General features: G+C 40.8%; 1 protein-coding gene and 2 long non-coding RNA genes across 4 annotated transcripts in view; 2 read left to right on the top strand and 1 right to left on the bottom strand.

The window, feature by feature from the left end:
* KLHL8 (kelch like family member 8) overlaps positions 1 to 1,014 on the bottom strand; it is a 48,078-nt gene extending 47,064 nt beyond the window's left edge. For both annotated transcript variants that reach the window (XM_070614364.1, XM_070614365.1), the window contains exon 1: positions 472 to 1,014. The gene's annotated coding sequence lies outside the window, so the exon portion shown is untranslated. The remainder of the gene's footprint in view (positions 1 to 471) is intronic.
* Positions 718 to 24,984, top strand: part of LOC139082531 (uncharacterized) — a 43,885-nt gene continuing 19,618 nt past the window's right edge. The window contains exon 1 of the long non-coding RNA XR_011538626.1: positions 718 to 849. This is a non-coding gene — a long non-coding RNA (uncharacterized lncRNA). The remainder of the gene's footprint in view (positions 850 to 24,984) is intronic.
* On the top strand, positions 15,814 to 18,743 carry LOC139082532 (uncharacterized). The gene is made up of 3 exons (XR_011538627.1): positions 15,814 to 15,942; positions 17,185 to 17,234; positions 17,604 to 18,743. It is a non-coding gene; the product is annotated as an uncharacterized lncRNA (long non-coding RNA).

The following is a 24,984-nucleotide window of genomic DNA, read 5'->3' as shown; positions in this document are numbered from 1 at the left end:
GCCGGCGGGCCAGTCCCGGGGGCGAGTAACCCCCGCGACGGGCAGGTCCCGAGCAGGCACCGAGCCCCCGAGCGGGCAGCGCCGCGCGCGCCTGAGCCCCGGGCGGGCCGCGGTCCCCGCGCTGCAGGGCCGGGGGCGCCCTCCGGACCACGCACCGCGCCAGCAGCCGCGCCTGCCCAGTCCCCGACCCGCGGAGCACCTGCCGGCGCCGCGCCGCCAAAGACGGCGAGGAGCGGGCCCCGACGACCCCTCCTCCCGCCGACGGGGGCGACAGAAGCCGTGCAGCGGGGGGACGGGCCCAGCCCTCCGAGCTGTGGAGTTGTGCTTACTGCGCGCCGGGCCGGAGGATCCCCGCGCCAGACCGCGAGCCGGGGCGGCGGGACCATTTGGGGCCGGGGTGAGGGAGGGCTCGGCGCGAGCCAAAGGCGCCGCACAAAGGGAGCGGGGAGGGGGGGCCGAGCGGCCGGCTACCTCGATGCTCGTCTCGTCCCTCCGCTCGCCGCCTCCCGGCCTCGCAAAGGCTGCAGCCGCGCTCCCCGCGGCCGCAGTCCCGAGCGGCGCCGCACCAGCCCGCGCGAGCACTCGACGGACGCGCGCGCCCCTGCGCGGCCCCGCCGAGCCCCGGCGTCGTCTCGACTCGGCCTCCCGGGAGCGACGGCCTCCGGGCGCTGGGCGAGCAGCGCGCGCCCGGCCTGCGCACAGCACTCTGGGAAGTGTGGTTTTTGGTCGCCTCCTCCGGGTGTCCGCCGCCACCCCGCAGCTCCCTGGTGGGCGGCGGGAGTCTGCTCGGGGCTGGATAGCGTTCTCCTGCCTGACGTCCTCAAAGCACGTTTTTAGGTGGAATACAGCGTAAGTGCCTCTGAAGTTATCCATTTCTTCACTTTCGTGGCGGTACAAAATTTAGTTTCCTTTTGTATCCAAGCCCCCTCCTGCGCGTTGTGAGTGGTCTTGGGGCCTATATGTCTTAAAAGAAAAAAAAAAGCCTTCTGCTTTTATACCTTTGTTACTTTCTCCACATGCTCTATGAAGAATATGCAAAACAGCTTGTATTTATAAATACATACCCATAAACCTAAGGAGGCAGTTGATTGACCTAAGCATTGGTGCTAAAACCATTGCAAATAAAATGATGTTAGAATAAACCAATTTTTCAATAAAATCGATGGAATGTACGAGGGGGGAGAATAAGAGAGAGCAAAGGAAAAATTTTTAATGGATATTTTCTTAAATGTGTCTTCTGTTAGAGCAATCTCAAGCTTTCACAACCGAGGAATCTATTTCAGAATAAATTCAATCCTAGGTACATTTATGAGTATTAACACATAGGTTTGCATTGATTTTGCCAGAAAGAGCTTTTTAAAAAATAATTAGCATCTTAGGTAAAAACCCCAAAGTGCCTATTTGAATTATTTCATTTCTAGAAAATCACTTTTTTTACATAGCAGAAATAGAAATAAATAATTTTTAATATTTTAAAATATTTCTTTTCAGAGCATTATATTTTGCCAATTTAATGCAAATGCCCTTGGAGAAATAGAGGCAGACCAGTTTTAAAGTGTGCATTAAGAAAAAAGAAATTGTAAAGTTTGTCCGGAAGCATGATGTAATGTAATATATATTTAATAAGACCATGTCCTAATAGAAATTTTTTTATAGTCTGAAATTTTCTTCTTAATTGGATCGCTCCTATAAACATGCTTATAGAGCAGAACTCTTTTTTTTCTGCTAATTGACATGTACCAAACAGTAGGCAACTTGTAGTTACTAACTGGATCAAAGAAATATACACAACATTTCAATACTGTTATTTATTTAGTCGAGAATATTTATTGAGCACCTACTATATGCCAGACTCTGAGCTAGGAACTGGGAAGTACACAGTGAACAAAATCAAATAGCCCCTGCACTTGTAGACACAAGATCTAATGCAGGAGATAGAGGAACCAAACAGAAAATGGGAATGAAAAGGTCTGCATAGGATGGCAAAGGCCGGGGGGTTGGGGCCGGGGGGGGGGGGGGGTGGACACGTAAGGTACACCAATCTAGGGCTTTTTGTTGGGGAAAGAGAGTAGGGCAGAAATTCTGAAAATTAAATGAAATGCTCAAACCAAATGACAATAAATTGGGGCGGGGGGGGGGCGGGGAATCCTTCCCTAAAAAAAGTGATATATCCACAACAATGCTCTCAAATAATTATTTTCAAAAATATACATCTTACAAAACAAGATATACCTTGATGTGGTTCAGGGCACACACTATCCCAAAATATAAGCACCTTGGCATGTTGAATATCTTTTTTTTTTAAAGATTTTATTTTTCCTTTTTCTCCCAAAGCCCTCTGGTACATAGTTGTGTATTTTTAGTTGTGGGTCCTTCTAGTTGTGGCATGTGGCATGCTGAATATCTTAAACTGAAGAAATTCGAGAAAATGCAGCTGCACAAGGGTCACTCGGACCCCTCCCACCTTTTCCTGCCCGCCCCCTTTCTTCTCTGAAACACGTCATGAAACCCGCTGTGACAGGTCCCCTCTCTACGCCAGGAGGAAAGAAGACATTCTCATCACCAGAGATGGAATTTAGGGCCGAGAAGTCTATATAAACAAATTTTAACTAATCCTTATCTTCCTAGTTTCCTCACCATTTACTACCCCTAGCCCAGACTGCTGTGTCATGTCAATTCTTCACAAATTTATTGTTTCTTCCTCTAAAAGGTATAAAAGCTTCCTGCTCTCGTTTCTTCTTTGGGTCTTCGTTCTCTTGGGAAGGCTCTCATGTACATGGGAAAATCCAATAAAATTTGTGTGCTTTGATCCTGTTAATCTGTCTTTGTCGGTTTAATTTTCAGACCTAGCCAGAGACCCTAGGAGAACTTTTTCCGTCCCTACACCCTCAACTAAAAGAAAAGAACACAAGTTTCCTAAATCTGACGGAGTATCTTAGCTTTTATTCATTCCTCCCCAGCTCCCTTGGAGAATAAACAGGACTGGCCCTTGTAAGTAAGGATCTTTTGTTAGCGACTCCTTCCCTTCCGTAAAGTCCCGTAAATTAAAACTGGAAATGATTTGATATCTGTTGGCTCATTTTCTGATTATACTTTGGTCCGAATAAATTGCAATGTTTTAACCTCAATCAACATTTGCATTTTAAGTCTTTATCTCTAGTCCTAGAATAAAAGGCTTTATAACCACCAAAAGAATTTCAGATACAGCCTGCAGAGGGATTTGGAAAAATAATGGAGAGGACAATTATATCTTCCTTTGCCATGGAGGCAGAGCTTGCAGCCAGAGGGCGGTTCCCTGAAGAGCTGCCTGTCTAAGAACACTTCCTCCTCAGGAGCCTGAGCGCCACCAGCAAGACCACCCCTCCCTGTCCAGGTCAGAACCACTGGCTCACCGTTACCTTTCTTCCCAGCCCTGGACTCCTCTCTCATCAGCCTCCTCCACAACCAACCTGTGCTGCGGGGCTTCAGCCTCTCCTAACAGGATCACTTCCTGTCTTCTGCTGCAGGGCACCCTGGGTGGCTGTGCTTTCTGGTATTGACTCAGTGGCCCATCTTATGCTATTTAGTTTATGACACTTCTTCCATCCGTTACCCTTGCTGTCAATCTGACATAGGTATCTCTAAACCTTTGCTGCCCTTTTTTCACTCTCATCTCTGAAATGTTTGAATTTCCCTAATTTCTCTCTGGGCCATTGTAATTACTGCGCCTTCTCCCTCTTTGCCTGGCTGACTCCTACCTACCATCCAATATCAACTTAGATACTGTTTTCGTCAGGAAGTCTTTCCTGGCTACAATCCTCCCTCCTCTCTATTCTGGGTTAGCGCCTCCCGTATACGTTCATGTTGCAACCTGCTTTTGTCCCTAACGTAGCCCTTATCAGTGGGCATTTTCATTATCTACCTCTTTCATTTGTCTGAAAGCTTCTTAAGTAGAAAGGAGGAGCACAGTAATTGATATATAGTAGCTATCTAATAAATACTGGGGCAATAAAGGAATGCATATCAAGTTTGTGCAGTCAGGAAGGACTCAGCAAATATTTCCATAAAAGGCCAGATAGTAAATATTTAAGGCTTGTGGACCATAAAGTCTCTGTTGCAACTATTCAACTCTGCTTCCTAAAGCACGATGGCTAGTTCTCACTGGTGGCTCCAGAATATCTATACAAGATAGAATTTGAGTTAAGAATTTGAGTGGAAGGAGTAGGGGGTGCAGCTCTGGGCCAAAGGATGTTACTTGAGGATATATTTACGTAGCAGATACATTATTCCTGTTTAGAGTGATTATTTATTTGGGGTAGTTCGGGGTAGGTTGGTGGATGGAGCTAAAACAGAAGGCGTCCTCAGGATGGCCACTGCTAGTTCAGTTGATGCACTAAATTATTTCTTTTGAAAATTACTTGTGTTGGTGAGCTTTTAAAATGTATAATTTAATCCAGGGTTTTTCCTTTTTTCCCCCATTTTTAACATTCCGCTTTTGTTATTCCTTCCTGCCCAAGTCCACTTTCCATTTCCCGTGAACCTGCTTGGACGTGCTTGAGCTTCCAGGCTGCCTATGTGGGGAGCTGTGGGTTCTCTCTAGGGCACAATGCAAAGTGACAGGATGAGAGCAAATTGCCTCCATCCCTACCACACTTCAGAAGTGTTGTGACTTTAGTTATCAGAAAAACACATTTAGCAAAACTTGGTTTTCCAATATCTATGTTTAAAATATGTACAATACACTTCTGAGCAAAATTGTGTCCATATGTATGGTAGAAACTGGCACAGTGAAACAAATGTAGTTGTGTTTCAATTCCAACATGTGTTCCAAAGGTACGCTCTCTATGAAAAGTACTTCTTTCATTAAGATATAGATCTATGTTACATCAGCTTTTTGATACCTTCACAGTCTCATAATGGAATCTCTCTCTCAAAAGCTTATTTTTTGAATTATTTTTTTTAATTAAAAGAAAGGCAGCACAGCAGATACTGCCAGCTGCTTAAACAGAATCTTCTTGCCTTCTTCATTAATGTAAGAATCTCAGTTTTTTTGCAGGGACGATTATGTACCTAGCCAACAGACTGTTTTTTCAGCCTCCCTGACAGACTCCCTTCTATCCATGAGCTTTGTCCACGTTTTGCATGGGAGGTTGGGGATGGCCGCTTAAGGGGATTGATTTAGCTGGGAGGTAGCTCTCTTATCCTTTTTTTTTTTTTTTTGAGGAAGATTCACCCTGAGCTAACTGCTATCAATGCTCCTCTTTTTGCTGAGGAAGACTGGCCCTGAGCTAACATCCATGCCCATCTTCCTCTACTTTATATGTGGGATGCCTACCACAGCATGGCTTGCCAAACAGTGCCATGTCTGCACCCGGGATCCAAACCGGTGAACCCCAGGTCGCTGAAGTGAAACGTGTGCACTTAACCAATGTGCCGCCAGGCCAGCCCCTTATCCTTCTTTCTTCCTGGAAGTCATGGCTTGAGTTTGATCAGTCATCTTGGACTATGAGGTGATCTGAGGGTGGAAGTTGCATATAGGATGGTGGAAGGATGCGAAAAGGAGCCTGAGGCCCTAATGACCATTCAGCCACCAAAAGAGCCTCACTGCAGGCCTTGAGGAGTTGCAAGTTCCAGCTGCAAAAAGGATTTGTGTCTGATAAACAAAATGTGGCTGCTTCCAAATTCTGGAACTGGCTCAGTGGCTTGCCCAGGCTCGTAGGCTTTCTTTCCTTATTAATTAGCAAGTTAGGACTGCTCTTCCACTGGGCCAGTGGACAAAGAAGGTCCAATGGTCAGGAGTCATGAAGAGATCAGCAGATGAAAACCACGGATTGAAAGAGAGAAATGAGGGTTGAGTAATCGGACAGGGTCTGTGAATTTACTTCGCGAGGCCTTGACCGTTATGCACAGGCACTTTAAGACAACACTTTGAGATTATCATATTGCAACTTTTTGCAGATGATGTAAGTCTTTTCCCGGAATGGTTGCTGGCTGTTACGTAGCCACAACCTAGAACTCATGCACCCCTAATCCTTGCACAGATGGTGCAGAAAGAAGCTCGAATTTTCAGATCCTCTTTGTAAGTTTCAGATCCTCTTTGTAAGTGATTCTCTTTGGGAGTTTATAAGCCAACATTGAAAAAGAGAAATTGTTATAATTGCATTTCTTTTTCAAGGAAGCAGAATCAGAAGAAATACTTTCAGCCAAGTTCCTCAGAGGCAAAAGTGGATTATTAGTGTAGAATGGCCTGTTGTTTAGCTATTTGGAAGGTTTTAGTTGCTACTTTTATCATCAGTTGAGATTTGAATCACAGAAGCCCAGAGGGTAATATGTGCCCACCCGGTGGAGGTACCACAAAAAGACTCTTCCTTTATGCTCACAACTATTGAGTAGAAAACAGATGAGGCTCAAGAGGGCTCAGGATAGAAGATAGGTGATCACCTTTGCTGCATGCCCATTGGCCAGCAGCCATTCACATGTCAGTCAAGAATTTTTAAGCTTCGCTCAGAATATTGTCTTCAAATCTGGACTACCGGCTTTTTATAGGAAAAGATTAAAGGGGCTGGCCCAGTGGTGTAGTGGCTAAGTTTGCGTGCTCTGCTTTGGCGGCCTGGGGTTCGTGGGTTCGGATTCCAGGCACAGATCTGCACATCGCTCATCAAGCCACACTGTGGAAGCATCCCATATACAAAATAGAGGAAGATTGGAATAGATGTCAGCTCACCAACAATCTGTCTCAAGCAAAAAGAGGAAGATTGGCAATAGAAGTTAGCTCAGGGCCAATCTTCCTCACCACAAAAAAGAAAAGAAAAAAATTAAAAAGAAATGTCCATCTTATCTGCCTCTACTTCTGACCATGAACTCTTTCCTCAAGCTCTGCCAAGTGTTTCTCTCTTCTGCTCTCTCATGGAGCCCATTCCCTCCCTCTCAGTGAGCCTGCTAGCAGAAAACAGGGTACATGTAAGGAATGAGCTGAGGAGAATTTCATAAAGGTGTGGTTAGGTTCTAGGAAAAGCTACAAGGAACAGTGCAGTACTCCTGAGCTAGTAAGAGAGCAGTTACCAGAATCTGGAGAGGAGAGAAGGCTGTGAGTGGAGGCTGCTGGCTATAGGACAGCCTTGAGAAAGGAAAGCAGCTAAGGTGTAGTGACCCTGCAAGCAGGGAGCTGGGAGAGGGAGACCCTCATCTCCCTCTCCTGCTCTTTGATCTCAAGGGACAGCCCCTGCCAAGGGCAGCTGCCAGAAGCCAGAGGACAAGGAAGTCTGTTAATTTTGTCCATAAAGGTCAGCTTTTCTGGCACAAAGCAGGATAGAGAAGGGTGAAGAGGGACCTAGACTGACAACTGGAAGATATTCAGCATGCCTGCTGTTACATTAAAAAACAATTTTTTTCTTTTGAGGAAGATTGGCCCTGAGCTAACATCCCTGCCCATCTTCCTCTACTTTATATGTGGGCCGCTTGCCACAGCATGGCTTACCAAGTGGTGCCACATCGGCAACCAGGATCCCAACCAGTGAACCCCGAGCTGCTGAAGCGGAACATGCAAACTTAACTACTGTGCCACTGGGCCGGCCCCTGGAATGTTTCTTTACCTGACTTAATTTTTTTGTTTTTTTGTGCTGAGGAAGATTAGCCCTTAGCTAACATCTGTGCCAGTCTTCCTCTACTGTGTATGTGGGATGCTGCCACAGCATGGCTGATGAGTGGAGCAGGTCCAAGCCCGGGATCTGAACCCACAAACCTAGGCTGCTGAAATGGAGTGCACCAAACCCAACTGCTACACCACGGGGCCAGCCCCAGACTTAATGCTTTTTTAAAAATTGCTTTACCCCCTCCCCCAACTTACAAATTCATGCTGAATAACTGGCCAGGTCAAAAATATTTATATTTAACAAGTTTTAAAAATGACTGCAGAGTGTTTCCTAGTATGGATTTACTTCTACTGTTCCTTTAATCAAGCTTTAATTTGTAGTTGTTTTGAGTTTTTCAGTTTCAAAAAAAAATTTCTAGTTTGTATAACTTGTAGCTAGATCACTGAGATGTTTCCCAAAAAGTGGAACTCCTACATCAGAAGGCGCATAAATTCAAAAGATGTCTGATGTCGATGCAATTTACTACTAACCATTTTATATATAGGAGAGAGAATTTGAGTTTTACTTGAGCCAAACTGAGGATTATAACCTGGGAAGGCAGGTTCCACAAAGGAAGAAAGCGTTCTGGAGAAGCGTGGTTTTGCCTACAGTTTTCTATCTTTTTAGAACAAAGAAGATACATTAAAGTTACCCAGGATAGATATTTATCAAAGTTTCAAAGAGCTACCCAGTTGTAAATGAGCAGGTCAACATGACCCTGATGCCTGGGAAAGAGAACTTATCTTCAGAGTACTGATGCCCGCACTGTGGGAAGGGAAGTATGCGTCTTATCTTCAAAGACTGCATTCTTCTGCTTTGAGATAATGTTTAATGCGTTCTTTACTTTAATGCTTAAAGCAGATGTACAATGTATGTTTAATAGGCCATAAGTCAGGCTTCTTTAGTTCAAGCTGAATTAGTTTTAAACCAGAATAGCTACCCCATGAACCTCAATATGTGAAAATACCTTGCATTGATATCTTACTTAAGTGGCCCCTTGGAAGGTTTATACTCCTAACCAGCAATGTATGAAATTGTTTATTTACTGACAATTCTATCAACTCTATTTTCTTCTTCTTTTTTTGATGAGGAAGATTGGCCCTGAGCTAACATCTGTGCCAGTCTTCCTCTTTTTGCTTGAGAAAGATTGTCGCTGAGCTAACATCTGTGCCAATCTTCCTCTGTTTTGTATGTAGGATGCTGCCGCAGCATGGCTTGACAAACTGTGCGTAGGTCTCCACCCAGGATCTGAACTAGTGAACCCTGGGCCACTGAAGCAGACCATGTGAACTTAACCACTACACCACTGGGCATGCCCTGCAACTCTATTTTCGAAGTCTTTGCCAATTATTAATTTTATTTGATTAATAATAAGAGTGAACTTTTTTTTAAAATTCCAAACAGTATATTTATGTAATGAACATACAAATACATACTATTTTAGGTATCATTATTACCTTCTCAATTATCTATAATTTTTCTTTTTTTTTTGTTTGTTTGTTTGTTTTTTTAAGATTTTTATTTTTTTCCTTTTTCTCCCCAAAGCCCCCCGGTACATAGCTGTATATTCTTTTTTAATTGTTTTTTAACTTTTTTAATTAAGGTTATAAAAGTTAACATCCTTGTGAAATTACAGTTGTACATTAATGTTTGTCATTTGTGTTGTAGGTGCACCACTTCACCCTTTGTGCTCACCCCGCACCCCACCTTTCCCCTGGTATCCACTAAACTGTTCTTAGTCCATATTTTTAAATTCCTCATATGAGTGGAGTCATACACAGATTATCCTTCTCTAGTTGGCTTATTTCACTTAACATAATTCCCTCAAGGTCCATCCATGTTATTGCAAATGGAATGATTTTGTTCTGTTTTGCAGCTGAGTAGTATTCCATTGTAGACATGTACCACATCTTCTTTATCCATTTGTCTGTTGATGGGCACTTAGGTTGCTTCCATGTCTTGGCTATTGTAAATAATGCTGCAATGAACATTGGGGTGCGTAGGACTTTTGGGATTGCTGACTTCAAGCTCTTTGGATAAATACCTAGTAGTGGGATGGCTGGATCGTATGGTAGTTCTATTTTTAATTTTTTGAGGAATCTCCATACTGTTTTCCATAGTGGCTGCACCAGTTTGCATTCCCACCAGCAGTGTATGAGGGTTCCTTTTTCTCCACAACCTCTCCAACATTTGTTACTATTAGTTTTAGATATTTTTGTCATTCTAATGGGTGTAAGGTGATATCTTAGTGTAGTTTTGATTTGCATTTCCCTGATCATCAGCGATGATGAACATCTTTTCATGTGCCTATTGGCCATCAGTATATCTTCTTTGGAGAAATGTCTGTTCATGTCTCCAGCCCATTTTTTGATTGGGTTGTTTGATGTTTTGTTGTTGAGTTGTGAGAGTTCTTTATATATTATGGATATTAAGCCTTTGTCCGATATATGACTTGCAAATATTTTTTCCCAGTTAGTGGGTTGTTTTTTTGTTTCAATCCTGTTTTCATTTGCCTTGAAGAAGCTCTTTAGTCTGATGAAGTCCCATTTGTTTATTCTTTCTGAGAAGGCATGGTGTCCGAAAAGATCCTTTTAATACTGATGTCAAAGAGTGTACTGCCTACGTTTTCTTCCAGAAGCCTTATGGTTTCAGGTCTCACCTTTAGGTCTTTGACCTATTTTGAGTTTATTTTGGTGAATGGTGAAAAAGAATGGTCAATTTTCATTCTTTTACGTGTGGCTTTCCAGTTTTCCCAGCACCATTTGTTGAAAAGACTTTCTTTTCTCCATTGTATGCCCTCAGCTCCTTTGTCAAAGATAAGCTGTCCATAGATGTGTGGTTTTATTTCTGGGCTTTCAATTCTGTTCCATTGATCTGTGCACCTGTTTTTGTACCAGTACCATGCTGTTTTGATTACTGTAGCTTTGTAGTATGTTTTGAAGTCGGGGATTGTGATGCCTCCCGTTTTGTTCTTTTTTCTCACGATTGCTTTAGAAATTCGGGGTCTTTTGTTGCCCCATATGAATTTTAGCATTCTTTGTTCTAATTCTGTAAAGAATGTCATTGGGATTCTGATTGGGATGGCGTTGAATCTGTAGATTGCTTTAGGTAGAATGGACATTTTAACTATGTTTATTCTTCCAATCCATGTACATGGAATGTCTTTCCATCTCCTTATGTCATTATCCAATTCTCTCAGAAAGACCTTGTAATTTTCATTATATAGGTCCTTCACTTCCTTAGTTAAATTTACCCCAAGGTATTTTATTCTTTTTGTTGCGATTGTGAATGGTATTGTGTTCTTCAGTTCTTTTTCTGTTAGTTCGTTATTGGAGTATAGAAATGCTACTGATTTATGCAAATTGATTTTGTACCCTGCAACTTTGCTGTAGTTGCTGATTACTTCTAAGAGTTTTCCAATGGGTTCTTTGGGGTTTTCTATATATAAGATCATGTTGTCTGCAAACAGCGAGAGTTTCACTTCTTCCCTCCCTATTTGGATTCCTTTTATTCCTTTTTCTTGCCTGATTGCTCTGGCCAGGACCTCCAGTACTATGTTAAACAAGAGTGGTGATAGAGGGCATCCTTGTCTCGTTCCTGTTTTCAGAGGGATGGCGTTCAGTTTTTGCCCATTGAATATGATGTTGGCTATGGGTTTGTCATATATGGCTTTTATTATGTTGAGGTAGTTTCCTTCTTTGCCCATTTTGTTCAGAGTTTTTATCATAAATGGCTGTTGGATCTTGTCAAATGCCTTCTCTGCATCTATTGAGATGATCATGTGGTTTTTATTGCTCAGTTTGTTGATGTGGTGTATCACGTTGATTGATTTGCGAATGTTGAACCATCACTGTGTCCCTGGTATGAATCCCACCTGATCATGATGTATGATCCTTTTGATGAATTGCTGAATTCTGGTTGCCAAAATTTTGTTTAGAATTTTTGCATCTATGTTCATCAGTGATACTGGCCTGTAGTTCTCTTTTTTCGTGGTGTCCTTGTCAGGTTTTGGTATCAGTGTGATGTTGGCCTCATAGAATGTGTTAGGAAGTGTTCCATCTTCCCTAATTTTTTGGAATAGCTTGAAAAGGATAGGTATTAAATCCTCTCTGGAAGTTTGGTAGAATTCCCCAGGAAAGCCATTTGGTCCTGGGGTTTTATTCTTTGGGATGTTTTTGATTGCTGTTTCAATCTCTTTCCTTGTGATTGGTCTGTTCAAATTGTCTGCCTCTTCTTGAGTGAGCTTTGGGAGATTGTAGGAGTCCAAGAATTTATCCATTTCCTCTAGGTTATCCATTCTGTTGGCATATAGTTTTTTGTAGTATTCTCTTATAATCCGTTGTATGTCTGCAGAGTCTGTTGTTATTTCTCCTCTTTCATCTCTGATTTTGTTTATTTGAGCTTTCTCCCTTTTTTTCTTTGTAAGTCTGGCTAGTGGTTTGTCAATTTTATTTATCTTCTCAAAAAACCAGCTCTTTGTTTCATTGATCCTTTCTACTGCCTTTTTCGTTTCAATAGTATTTATTTCTGCTCTGAAATAATCAGAAGGTCTTAATTAGAATGTAATAGAATTTGTTAATGTTTACCTAATGCTTTGAACTTTTTATATCTTCTTTAACAAACACTTTCCTATTCCTGAGACATAAAGATATTTTCTTCTAAAATTTTTTAGTTTTAGATTTTACAGGTAAATCCTTAGTCTACCTACACTGATTTCTATAAATGAAATTTTTATCATGTTACCATTTCTGCCTACACCATAGCCAGCCTGTAGAAGATACTCAATATTTTTCCACTTCTTTTTTCATTCTTTGATTTATTCTTTTATTTATTAATTTTTTTTAAAGATTGGCGCCTGAGCTAACAACTCTTGCCAATCTTTTTTTTTCTTCTTCTCCCCAAAGTCCCCCAGTACATGCTTGTATATTCTAGTTATGAGCACCTCTGGTCGTGCCATGTGGGATGCCGCCTCAGCATGGCCTGATGAGCAGTGCCATGTCTGCATCCAGGATCCGAACCAGCGAAACCCCAGGCCGCCAAAGCAGAGTGCACGTACTTAACCTCTTGGCCACAGGGCTGGCCCCTGATTTATTATTTTAAATAAATACTTTTTAAAATGCTTATTTCAAGCTAAATGTATCTTTTAGGAACATTCCACAATGCATTTTGTCACTGTTTAGACATTGCATAAATTAACAAAAACACAGGCAAGCCAAAAATTTGCCATAATCAGCATTCAATTCTTGGATGGGTCACTAAATTTAGAGTGCAACGAGTTCTGGGTCCATATTGTAGATAGAGATATAAAGTATTTGACCTGCTAAATGAAGAAAACAAAAATATCCTTGTGTCATCCTTCGAGATGCATTGGATAAGCACCATCTTTGGGGGAGAAAAGGTGTGGTGGTTATTATTTAATCATCATCTATCATGATATCTAATTATAGCAAATCAAACAAAAATTATATGGTATACTTTATATTGTATATTTAAATATGACCTTCTTAATTAAATATGGAGATGTATGATAAAGGACAGAGTCTCTCTCTTCAGGTTTTTCAAATGCTACAGTTCCTAATGTACCCCCAGGGGAAAGCCAGACCCATTGAATGACTTGGCACCAGAATTAGGCCAAAATTTACGTCTTTTAAATAGATGGAGTGGGAGGAAGCGAAGGCGCCATAGTAACAGTTGTTAAACACTGGAGCTCCCTCTGCTGGATGTATTGGTAAAGGAGCCTCGAGGAGGAAGTGCTCTACCTCCAACGTGAACTCCTATCTTGTACCATATACGAAAATTAACTCAAAACAGATCAAAGACCTAAGAGTAAAAGCTAAAATTATAAAACTCTTAGAAGAAAAGCTAGGCATAACTTTTTGTGGCTTTGGATTAGACAGTGGTTTTTAGATATGACACCAAAAGCACAAGTAATAAAAGACAAAATAAAAAAAAAATCGGGCTTCCTCAACAATAAAAACTTTTGTGCTTCAAAGAACACCATCGAGAAAGTGAAAAGACAACTCACAGAATGGGAGAAAATATTTGCAAATCATATATTTGATTAGGGACTAGTATCCAGATGTATAAGGAATATTTACATCCCCAAAATAACAAGACAAATGGACAAAGGAATTGAATAAGCATTTTTCCAAAGAAAGTATACAAGTGATCAATAAGCAGGTGAAAAGATGCTTAATGTCATTAGTCATTAGCAAAATTGCAAATCAAAACCTCATGAAGTACCACTTTGCGTGCACTAGGATGGTTATAATCAAAAAGACAAACAGTAACAAGTGTTGACAATGTGGAGAAACTGGAACCCTCATAGATTGCTGGTGGGAATAGAAAATAGTGCAGTTTGGTAGTTCCTCAAAATGTTAAAAATAGAGTTATCATGTGATACAGCAGTTCCACTCTTAGGTATTTAAGCAAGAGAACGGAAAACTTACATCCATACAAAACTTGTATATGAATATTCATAGCAGCATTATTTGTAATAGCCATGAAGTGGAAAGAACCCAAATGTCTATCAACGGATGAATGGATAAACAAAATGTAGTATGTCCTTACAAAGAATAGTATTCAGGCATGAAAAGAAGTGAAGTACCAATACAGGGTACAAGATAGATGAAAATGTTATGCTAAGTAAAAGAAGTGAGACGCAGAAGGCTACATTTTCTATGATTCCATTTATATGCAATGTCCAGAACAGGCAAATCCATAGAGACCAAAAGTAGATTAGTGATTGCCAGGGAGTGGAGAGTGACTGTTAACATGTGTGCATTTCTTCTTGAGGTGAGGAAAATGCTCTGGAATTAGTGGTGATGGTTGCACAACTTTGTGAATATACTAAAACCACTGAATTGTGCACTTAACAAATTAAACTAAAGGAAAAAAAAGAATCATAGCCTCAGCAACGTTTTAGAACTACGGAGGTAGCTAATAATACCTAATACTTTATAGCACTAACTGTTGTTAGTGTTCAAAATCCATTATAGATATTAATTCATTTAGTCCTCATGACAGGCCTATGACATAGTCCTATTACTAGCTCTGCTTTTCCTTTTTTTTAACTTTTTATTAAGATTATGATAGTTTACAACCTTGTGAAATTTCAGTTGTACGTTATTGCCAGTTATGTCGTAGGTGCACCACTTCACCCTTTGTGCCCTCTGCCCACCCCCACCCCCTTTCCCCTGGTAACCACCAGTCAGTTCTCTTTGTCTATATGTTTAACTTGCACCTGTGAGTGGAGTCATAGAGTTTGTCTTTCTCCATCTGGCTTATTTCACTTAACATAATACCCTCAAGGTCCATCCGTGTTGTTGTGAATGGGACAATTTTACCCTTTTTTGTGGCTGAGTAGTATTCCATTGTATATATATATGTATATACATATATATACCATATCTTCTTTATCCAATCATCAGTTGATGGGCACTTAGGTTGCTTCCACGTCTTGCCTATTGTAAATAATGCTGCGATTACTAGCTCTGCTTTTAAGAGGAGGAAACCTGAACTCAGAGAGGTTAAGGAACTTGCCTAAGATTGCACAATTAAGAAAGGGACAGAGCTGACGTGAAAGTCCTTTCAAGTACATTATTTGACTTGTCATTGTGGCTGTGCAACAAAGTTCCAAAGGAACTGGTAAACAGGGAATAACTTTGTGAAAAATAATTCATAGCGACAAAAGTTATTGTGCCTTCTAGAGGATATTGGAAAATTTAACCTTTTTAAACAGAAGAACAAAACAATATTTTATTATTAATGATCCTGGGTTAGGAAAGGCGTTTTCCTGGCACTTACATTTCACATGTTATTGGCAGCATGCAAAACCAAAAGCTTCCATATTAATTCTCTTTGAAAACTGCGTTTTATTGAATCTTTGAGTTCTATTTGCAGCACTCAATAGAATTAGAAATATTCACTTTATTTTGAAGTGGAAGCTGGAAAAAACAGGATGGGGCATTTGGCTCTGACAGTTAACAAGAGCCAAGTTTCTTTTACTGCTGCCAACTCAAGCCGATTCAGTGTGGCTTGTGCTGCAAGCTGCTGTTAACAGTGGGATTCAGTTCATACTGGCGAGTCTGGCCAAGGTCCACTTTGTCCCTGCACAGAAGGGAGCACTTCAGGGCAAGTGAGGGCTTATTTTCTCACATGCTGAGATTAATCTGCTGTAAATTCATTCGTGTTCATTATCAAGGATCTTGAAAAGAAGATTGTCTCTTGTCCCAAAGAGAGCTGTTTGGCAGAAAACGTCTACCTCCAGTGTAGTCTTGGATTATCTTGAAAACGGGAGCATCTTCATGTGGACTCATAACTGAGACACAAGGTGAGGGGCAGTGACTAAGTGCTGGGGATGGCAATGACTCTGCCTGTTTCCACTCTTGCCCCTTATAATCCACTGTCCACACAGTAGCCAGAATGAGAATGAGGCTAGAAAAAAATTCAGATCACAATATTTTATGGTCCTGATGACTTTCCATTGTACTTAAAATCCAAAGTTCTTACAAAGATCTATAAAGCCCTACAAAATCTAGCCCCTGCGTCCATATCTGAGCCAGTCTCCTACTTCTAGTTTCTTCAACAAATTGCGAAGAAAAAAAGAGTTGGAGGGAGAACTATGACTTTGAAGAAATTTAAGAGACCTATAAACCACATGCAATGTGTGAATTCTGGTTGGATTCTGAATTGAACAAAACAACTGTAAAAAAATTATGAGACAATTGGAGTAACTTGAATATGGATTGGATACTTGTGTTAAGAATTATTGTTAATTTTTTCAGGTATAATAATGGTATTGTGATTATGTTTTTTTTTTAAAGAAGCTTTATCCTTCAGAGATACATACTAAAATCCAGGTGAAATATTATGATAAGTGGGATTTGCTTCAAAATAATCTAATAAATAGTGGCAGAGTGTCGAGGCATAAATAAAACAATGAGGAGATAGTTATTGAAGATGGATGATGAGCATGTGGGAGTTTATTATACTTTCTCTCTACTTTCTGGGGGTCCTTGACTTTTCTGCCCACGTGCCATTTCTATTAGTTATCTCCAAAGCCAGGACACTATCATTGTTCTCTTTATTAATTCTGAAACGGTATAAAACTCTGTTGATTGGGATTACTGCAAATTTCGACTTGATCACTTTCATGTCCTCTTAAATTATTCGTATATTCTCCACTGTGGTTCTCCAAAACTCACCCAAATTCTCAGGCCCTCAGGACCTGTGACTCCCCTACTCCAGCAGAAGATGTGGTCTTCTACTTTACCTTTGAAGGCTTGAGTCATCCAGCATGAAATCTCTTGCTTCCTCTTTGCCTTCTAAAATCCTTTTTTTCACCATGTGCTCTTGAAATTTACCATGTTTAATTCTTGGGTAAATTTTACTTTGGATCTTTTTTATTTTATTGATCTTCTACTATATGTACTACTTGTCCATTTCAAAAATAATTCAGTTAGGATCAAAATCCAAATTCAAGAAAAAGAAGTGTATATCATTTAAAAAATCTTTTTATATACTTATATATGCAAACATGTATCAAACATCATAAAATCTTCTGTTTTTACAGCAGGCATGGAGGATAGTCACAGGACTCTCTCGAAAGAGGAAAACATTTTGGTAAGGATGCATCTGGAAAAACTCAATGAGAGAACAAAATCAGTTTGCACAACGGGAAAGAATCTTTCAATTTAAGCTTTATTGTTAATTGCTGTCCTTATTGATTTAATTCTCGATTTAGCAATCCTGTGTCAAAGTTGGCATTTTCGAGTTGGTGTTTTAAGATCTCTGTAAGCATCTAAAACAGTCCTTTTTGTACTGAAAGGAGAAGAAATTAAGGCTGTAACTTGTCTTATGTTCATCTTTGTATGATCAATGCTCAGCACATAATAGATGATCAAAAAGTATTAGCTGAATTAATTAATATATGACCAACTCTAATGTTTACCACCTTCTTCCTTTATTCATTTAACAAATATTTTTCAACAGCCTACCATGTGCAAATGAAAGATCTTATCACATGACCACCCAGGGAAAGTGTCAGAGCTGGAGGGACATGCACATTTCAAGGTCTGGCGGTGTGAAGAAACTGGGCATGTTGAGAAACAGAAAAAAGGCAATTTTGGCTGGAATGTAGTGACGGAGTGGGAGAGAAGTAGGAGAGGGGGTCAGGTGTATAGCCAGGGGCCAGATCCTGTCAGGCTTCATAGGCCTTTGTAAGGACTTTGTGTTCTAAGTACAATGGAAAGCAGGAAAGCAAGATATTATGAGCTGATTTTTTTTTCTGGCCTCATTCTCATTCTCAGTGCCCTGTAGATAATGGATTGCAGTGGGGCAAGAGGTGAGAATGGCTGAGTTCTTGCTGCCTCCAGTATTTAAGCACTGCCCTTAATCTTGTGTCCCTCAGTTATGACTTCACATGGTGATTTTCCAGTTCTAAAGATAAACCTGGGTCATATAACATAGAGGAGTAAAGAATGCTTAACCATATGTAACACACAAGTCAGGGGTGAAAGAAAACCCAGGAGAGGCAAGAAGAGGTAAAATAGAAAGCAAACATTGTATCTCTTCCCATTAGTATTTAAGTTAGCAGAATCTCATTTGAATCAAATTATTTCCTTCTCTAAATCTTATGAACAGTCCCAAATATTATAATTCTGAAGAATTTCCCTGGCCTGTTGGCGGTTGTGATAAAGTTCCACTCCTTACACTGTTAGATTCAAGCTCCCGATTGTACCTAGTATTTCTAAGAAGTTCCATTTGTTTTATTTTCTGGGCCATACTCCCAATTTGTTGAAAAGCTAGCAAGGTCTTTGATAGACTGTTACAGGGGCTCTGAGAAGGAACTGAAAGCCTTAGGTTAAGACAGCGTGCTGAAGTTTATAGGACCAGAGAAAAAGAAGCTTCCAGGAGTAGTGAAAAGTCAGAACGTTTTAAGGACTACTGTTCTGAGGATTTAATTTAGTAATAATATTTCAGTTAATATCACTATTGAGAGCATTCTATAGGAAAAAATTGTACAAATGAATGTTTGATAAATATACAAGTAGATTATAAGTGAAATATATTTTGACAGCATCTTATACTTGTAATTATGAATCAATGAACAATAAACATATGATAAAATAATCAGAGAACTGCAAATATTTTTGCAAGAGGCTTTCTGTATAAAAACCAATCATACTGGGGCCACCCCGGTGGCCGAGTGGTTAAGTTCGCGCGCTCCGCTTTGGTGGCCCAGGGTTTTGCCAGTTCGGATCCTGGGTGAGGACGTGGCACCGCTCATCAGGCCATGCTGAGGTAGCGTCCCACTTAGCAGAGCCAGAAGGACCTACAACTAAAGTGTACAACTGTGTACTGGGGGGGCTGTGGGGAGTGGAAGAAGAAAAAGAAAAGATTGGGAACAGATGTTAGCTCAGGGCCAATCTTAAAAAGAAAAGAAAAGAAATGACTAGTAAGCAGGAACACTACGGAATAGGACTGGACGGGACTTAACCACTCTGACACAGGCTGCCCCAGGAAGAGCTATTTGATGCTCCTCCATTCCCACAAGGACGTGTTTCGAGGTGAGGTTTTTGCGGTTGCTGTGTCAACAGCTCAGCTAGCCCCTCAAATTGAAAGATCTTTGACAAGTTCAAAATAAAATACTTGGACACGGTAACCATGTCACATAGGTCAATGTATCTGACCACAGTGATAAAACTAATGTATTGGGCTGGCCTGGTGGCGCAGTGGTTAAGTTCGCACATTCTGCTTCTGGGCCCGGGGTTCGCCGGTTCAGATCCCTGGTGCGGACATGGCACTGCTTGGCAAGCAGTGCTGTGGCAGGCGTCCCACGTATAAAGTAGAGGAAGATGGGCACAGATGTTAGCTCAGGGCCAGCCTTCCTCAGCAAAAAGAGCAGGATTGGCAACAGATGTTAGCTCAGGGCTACTCTTTCTCCAAAAAAAATGACAAAAAGAAAATAGCTCTGCTAGCGAATGTGATGGGGGGCATTTCAGGTTGGATTCTACGTTAATCTGCGTCTCTGAGATTTGGCAGACGCTGGTAGAGGAAAATGCCCCTCAGACTAGTGCAGGGGGGGATCTACCGCCTCTCTTCGGAGGACAGGGACCCCCTTGCCATACAGCTTGTTCCTCCATGCAGGATACGCCTCGCCCCCCTTTCTGGGCTCATCTGTGGGAGGACAGGGCTCGGAAGCAGGAGGTTGGGACCTGAGCCCCTTGTTGATCCATCCTGCTTGCCTCACCTCTACTGGGCTCCTTCCTCACTCTGGCTCGCCACCCTCAGCTCTCTCCAAGTGTCACCTAAGGTCCTCTTCTTGTCCTTTTATCAAAGCATACCTGTGCCAGTCCCAGTCTATCATGGGGGATGATGGGAGCCCAGCTCAGGCGTGGGTCTATTTTTGGCACCTCTGAGCCCCTGAGCCTGGATCCAGTGGCATTTTACTCTTGGTAAGAGCTCCTTGTGGACACACAGCCATGACCCAAAGGGTTGCATTTATTTCTTCCCCTTAAAACAATACATTAGAAAACATTTTAAGGGGCCAGCCCCATGGTTGAGTGGTTAAGTTCGTGCGCTCCACTTCGGTAGCCCAGGGTTTCGTTGGTTCGGATCCTGGGCTCGGACATGGCACTGCTCATCAGGCCACGGTGAGGCAGCATCACACATGCCACAACTAGAAGGACCTGCAACTAAATATACAACTATGTACTGGGGGGATTTGGGAAGAAAAAGCAGAAAAAAAAAAGAAGATTGGCAAAAGTTGTTAGCTCAGGTGCCAATCTTTAAAAAAATAAATAAATAAAATATTTGAAAGTAAAGCATGACTTTTAAAGAAAATTAGAAAATTCAGAAGTAGAAAGAAGAAATAAAAATCATTGGCGGTCCTCTCCACCTATTTTCCCCTCATGCATCATGTTTTTTGAAACAGTTGTATTCTTGTTATAGATGTAATTTTATATTTTTCATTTATTATATTTTTTCATAGACGTCAATTTACGTGATTGCATAATGTTGTGTTGAAAAGATATATTAAAGTTTTCTCAAATTTTACCTCATGATTGGACAATTGAGTTGTTTTGAGGGTTTTTTTTTTAAATAATATTAAAAATAATGCCACACTTAAAAAAAAAGAATGAAGCAGATCCATATGTAATGACATGGAATTATGCCCACAATCTATTTTTGAACTGAAAAAAGCCGTGTCTGGGTGTGTTGTAAACATGGATGAGTATATATTTGGATGTGCATAGACAGTGGCACTTCTCAGAGAGATGTACCTGGACTCCCTGTTTAAGGCCGCACCCACCCAGCTTTCATTCCTAGCCCCTCTGCCCTGCTTTCCTTGTTTTTTCCATAGCGCTTAGCACCTTCTGGTATACCAGACATTTAAATATTTATTATTTGTTGCCTTTCTCCCTCTAGAATGTAAAATCTGAGAATCAAGATATTTGTCTGCTTTGTTCATGAATTGTCCAAGAGTCTAGATAGGACACTGGCGCATTGGCACATATGCCTGGCAAATAGCAGGCACTCAGTAAATATTTGTTGAATAATGAATGAACGGAAGGATTCCAGGGGAGGAGGATTAAGGGGAGGAGGCTTCTACTTTATAAATTTTTTATTGCTAGAATTTTTTATGATTATGTTTCTACCTTTGTTACTTAAAATGTTATATAGCAGAATTACAAATTCTGCATTTAGTTTTGAAAAGATATTTATGAAAGTATAGTGTCACTGATCCTTTGAGTTATTAGAACTCTAGTTTTCACTTCCTAGGAAAATGAAGGTTGTGTTCAGTCTGGTCACAGGCATCATTAAGAACCTTGCCTGAGGCCAAACATGACCGATTACAGAACCCATGTTTTAGTTGTGTAAAAGAAAAATTAGTTAAATTCTAAATGTCTTTATCCTGTATGAAGGTCCATTGACTTACATCTTTCTTCCTTGTTTGACCACTAGCATCTTGAGTGCAAGGATTGAATCTTACTTAATTTTAGATTCCTCTAGGCATGGCTCAAATCTCACCCCTTTCATGAAATTTTCCTGCCTGTTCTGAAGTAATCTTTTAGTCTTTACACACCTACAGTGAACAGAGAGCACAAATTTTCCTGAATAATCCTGAGTTCAAATTCTTGGACCATTTTTCCTCTCAAAAGATTCTCAAAATGCCCTTCCTGAATTTCAGTATGTAAGCTACATCTCCTAAATAGCTCCGAAGCTCTGAGAAGGGGCAGAAACATACTTGATAAATTTTAAGAATGGGAGACAGCATGACATCTTGGAAAGGGGGTGATCTTTGAAGTAAGACATTTGGAATCTTAAACTCTGTCTTTCGCTAATGACATCACCTTAAGTAACCTCTCTGAGTAGCCGTTTTCTCTTCTGTAAACCTAGGGAATGTAAAACCTAACTGAAGCAAAGTTGTACGAACTAAGTGAAATCATGTATATAAACCGCCTACTTCAGTATCTAGCATACAGAAACTGCTTAATCAATGGCAGCTTTTAGTATATAGCAAGAAACAGTAATAGAAGTCCAGCAGTTTACTCCTGTCGTGAGTCACTCTGTTCTTATTTCTCTGTGTTGTTATTTGACTTTTCCTATCTGTGCATTTTTTCCTTGAGGGCCAGGGCATAAGCTGCTCAGGGAAGCTTAATTTTTTTTTTTTTTTTTTTTGGTTTATTGTGCCCAGAACAGTGATTGGCATAATAAATGATTGTTGATTGAATAAAGCAAAACAAGATGTTTGGCCTCTGAGTTTGGGCATCAAGAATATTGAATCACTGGGGTTGGCCCCGTGGCTGAGTGGTTAAGTTCTTGCCCTCTGCTTTGGTGGCCCAGGGTTTCACCAGTTTGGGTCCTGGGCGCGGACATGGCACCACTCATCAGGCCATGTTGAGGGAGCATCCCACATACCACAACCAGAAGGACCTACAACTAAAAATATACAACTATGTGCTGGGGGGTTTCGGGAGAAGAAGAAGGAAAAAAAACCCAAGATTGGCAACAGTTGTTAGCTCAGCTGCCAATCTTTAATAATAAAAGAAAAGAATATTGAATCACTAACATTAACAATGTCTGTTGAACATCCATAGGTATATGTTTTTTTAGCTAGAGTTCTCAGACACATATTTATTGAGTGTCGAATACGTGTCAAGCTCTGTTCTAGGGGCAAGATAGGAGAGAAAGTTGGAAAGAAGAAAAATTTCGAATGCTGGTTAACACTAGGAGATTAATTGTATCCATATTTTTCTCTTACTTTTGTTAACGTCAATAGTAGTACTTTCATCCGTTCGCTGCAGTTCTGTCATGTTTTGTATTAAGACCAATTTACTTGACGTTGTATGTGCTTGGCATTAAAAACAGGATGAGAATTCTCCTTTCAAAAGGGGCATAGCTAACTGGGAGACTCTCTGCCAAAGCAGCTTTCCCTCCTCCCGTCAGCCTCCCACGGAGACAATCGCTTCCATTCTGAGCAGATGCTTGCTCTGAGAGTGGGCAGCGGGCCGTGGGCAGCCCGCTCGCTCAATTTTAAGCGAGATCTTTGTGTTTTTTATTATATTAATTAGTGTATTGGCAAGGTCGAATGGGATTTTTAACCCAGCAGGGGTTTTGCTGATCCCTTAATTTGCAGTTTGTGATGGCTCTTTTGTTTTTGTTTTTGTTTAATTCTTCCACTCATTAAACACTTTAATTTAGCATTAGCTGTAACTCCCTGTAATGCTAGAGCTCTGGGAAGTGATGTATGAAGACCGATGGTGGCTGTGGTGAGGAGTGTAAGGTGCGCTTTCCCTTAGGTACTGGGTTGAAAGAGGGTAGCTACCCTTCTTTATGCGCAGAGGCCTTCAACTGTAGGAAAGAGCTCTAGAGAGGTCACGCCACGTTGTACATGCTTTTTCCTGATGTGTAGAAAAATTCTTCAACATTTTATTCAAGCTTTAGATTATGCAAGTAAAAACCACCTGATTTAGACATCCTGAGCTGACGAAGAGAAGGCTAGAGGAAATGCCTCAGGAAGGGCTGTATTTGTGGATTTGTGTAACTGAGTGTTGAGGGCGAGGTTTCTGTTGCCCTTGAATTAACTACTTCTCTTCTCACCACTGTTTGAGGGCAAAGATCCTCCCTGTGTTACCTCATCTAATCCTCCTCATACCCATTTTAGGGAATAAACTCAGTCCTGTCCAGTTTAATGCTTCATTCTCAAATTCTGTATAACTCTTACTTCTTTCTCCACCCCCAGTGCAGGCTTGACCCGTGGCTTTGAGGGGAAAACTACATGGTCAGCTCTTGTACCCCTCTGTCCAGCACCTATAAAATGGAGGAAATTGTTTATTATTCTGAAAATATTTTGTCTTGAATATTCAAAATTTTTAGAAAATAGGGCCCTGGTGTGGGGCGGAAATGCAAAGGAATTCTTGCCAGGGAAAATTTGAGAATTGAGAAGTGATGAATTAGTGGGTAGATGCCTTATGGTTAATTTGGCAGCATAATAAAACATCCCATTTTATTTTATTTATTTATTTAATTTTTTTTCCAAAGTTGGGTATACCATTTTGCATTCCCACCAGCCAGGTACCACACCCGGTGTGGTCTGTCTTTTTTTTTTTTCTGTATATTATTTTTTTTTATTGAGTTAATGATAGGTTACAATCTTGTGAAATTTCAGTGGTACATTAATGTTTGTCAGTCGTGTTGTAGGTGCACCACTTCACCCTTTGTGCCCACCCCCCACCCCACCTTTCCCCTGGTATCCACTAAACTGTTCTTAGTCCATAATTTTAAATTCCTCATATGAGTGGAGTCATACACAGATTATCCTTCTCTCGCTGGCTTATTTCACTTAACATAATTCCCTCAAGGTCCATCCATGTTATTGCAAATGGAATGATTTTGTTCTGTTTTACAGCTGAGTACAATATTCCATTGTATATATATACCACATCTTCTTTATCCATTCATCTGTTGATGTATTAGGTTGCTTCCATGTCTTGGCTATTGTAAATAATGCTGCAATGAACATTGGGGTGCATAGGACTTTTGGGATTGCTGACTTCAAGCTCTTTGGATAAATACCCAGTAGTGGGTAAAACATCCCATTTTAAAACAGGTTTCTTTTATGTTTCCTTAAATATATTTTGATAAAGTCCCAATGGAACAGGTAAAGTTCGTGTAAAATGGTCATAACCAAACAAAGTTCTTTGAAAATGAATGGAGCTTTTATTTTTGAAAAGTTACTACTCTTTTTTTGTTTTGGATTCATTTGTAACTGCTGAGGAGGGAATAAAATGAAATGGCAACTCAGTCCTCCTCCCCCCACCATGAGACCCAGGTAGTTGCTTGGGAACCTCTGGGATAAAAAAAAAAA

The sequence above is a fragment of the Equus przewalskii genome, chromosome 3 (assembly GCF_037783145.1).
Source record: "Equus przewalskii isolate Varuska chromosome 3, EquPr2, whole genome shotgun sequence".
NCBI classification, from domain to species: Eukaryota; Metazoa; Chordata; class Mammalia; order Perissodactyla; family Equidae; genus Equus; species Equus przewalskii.
The sequence above is the reverse complement of the archived record's forward strand: the minus strand, read 5'-3'. Positions and strand labels throughout refer to the sequence as shown.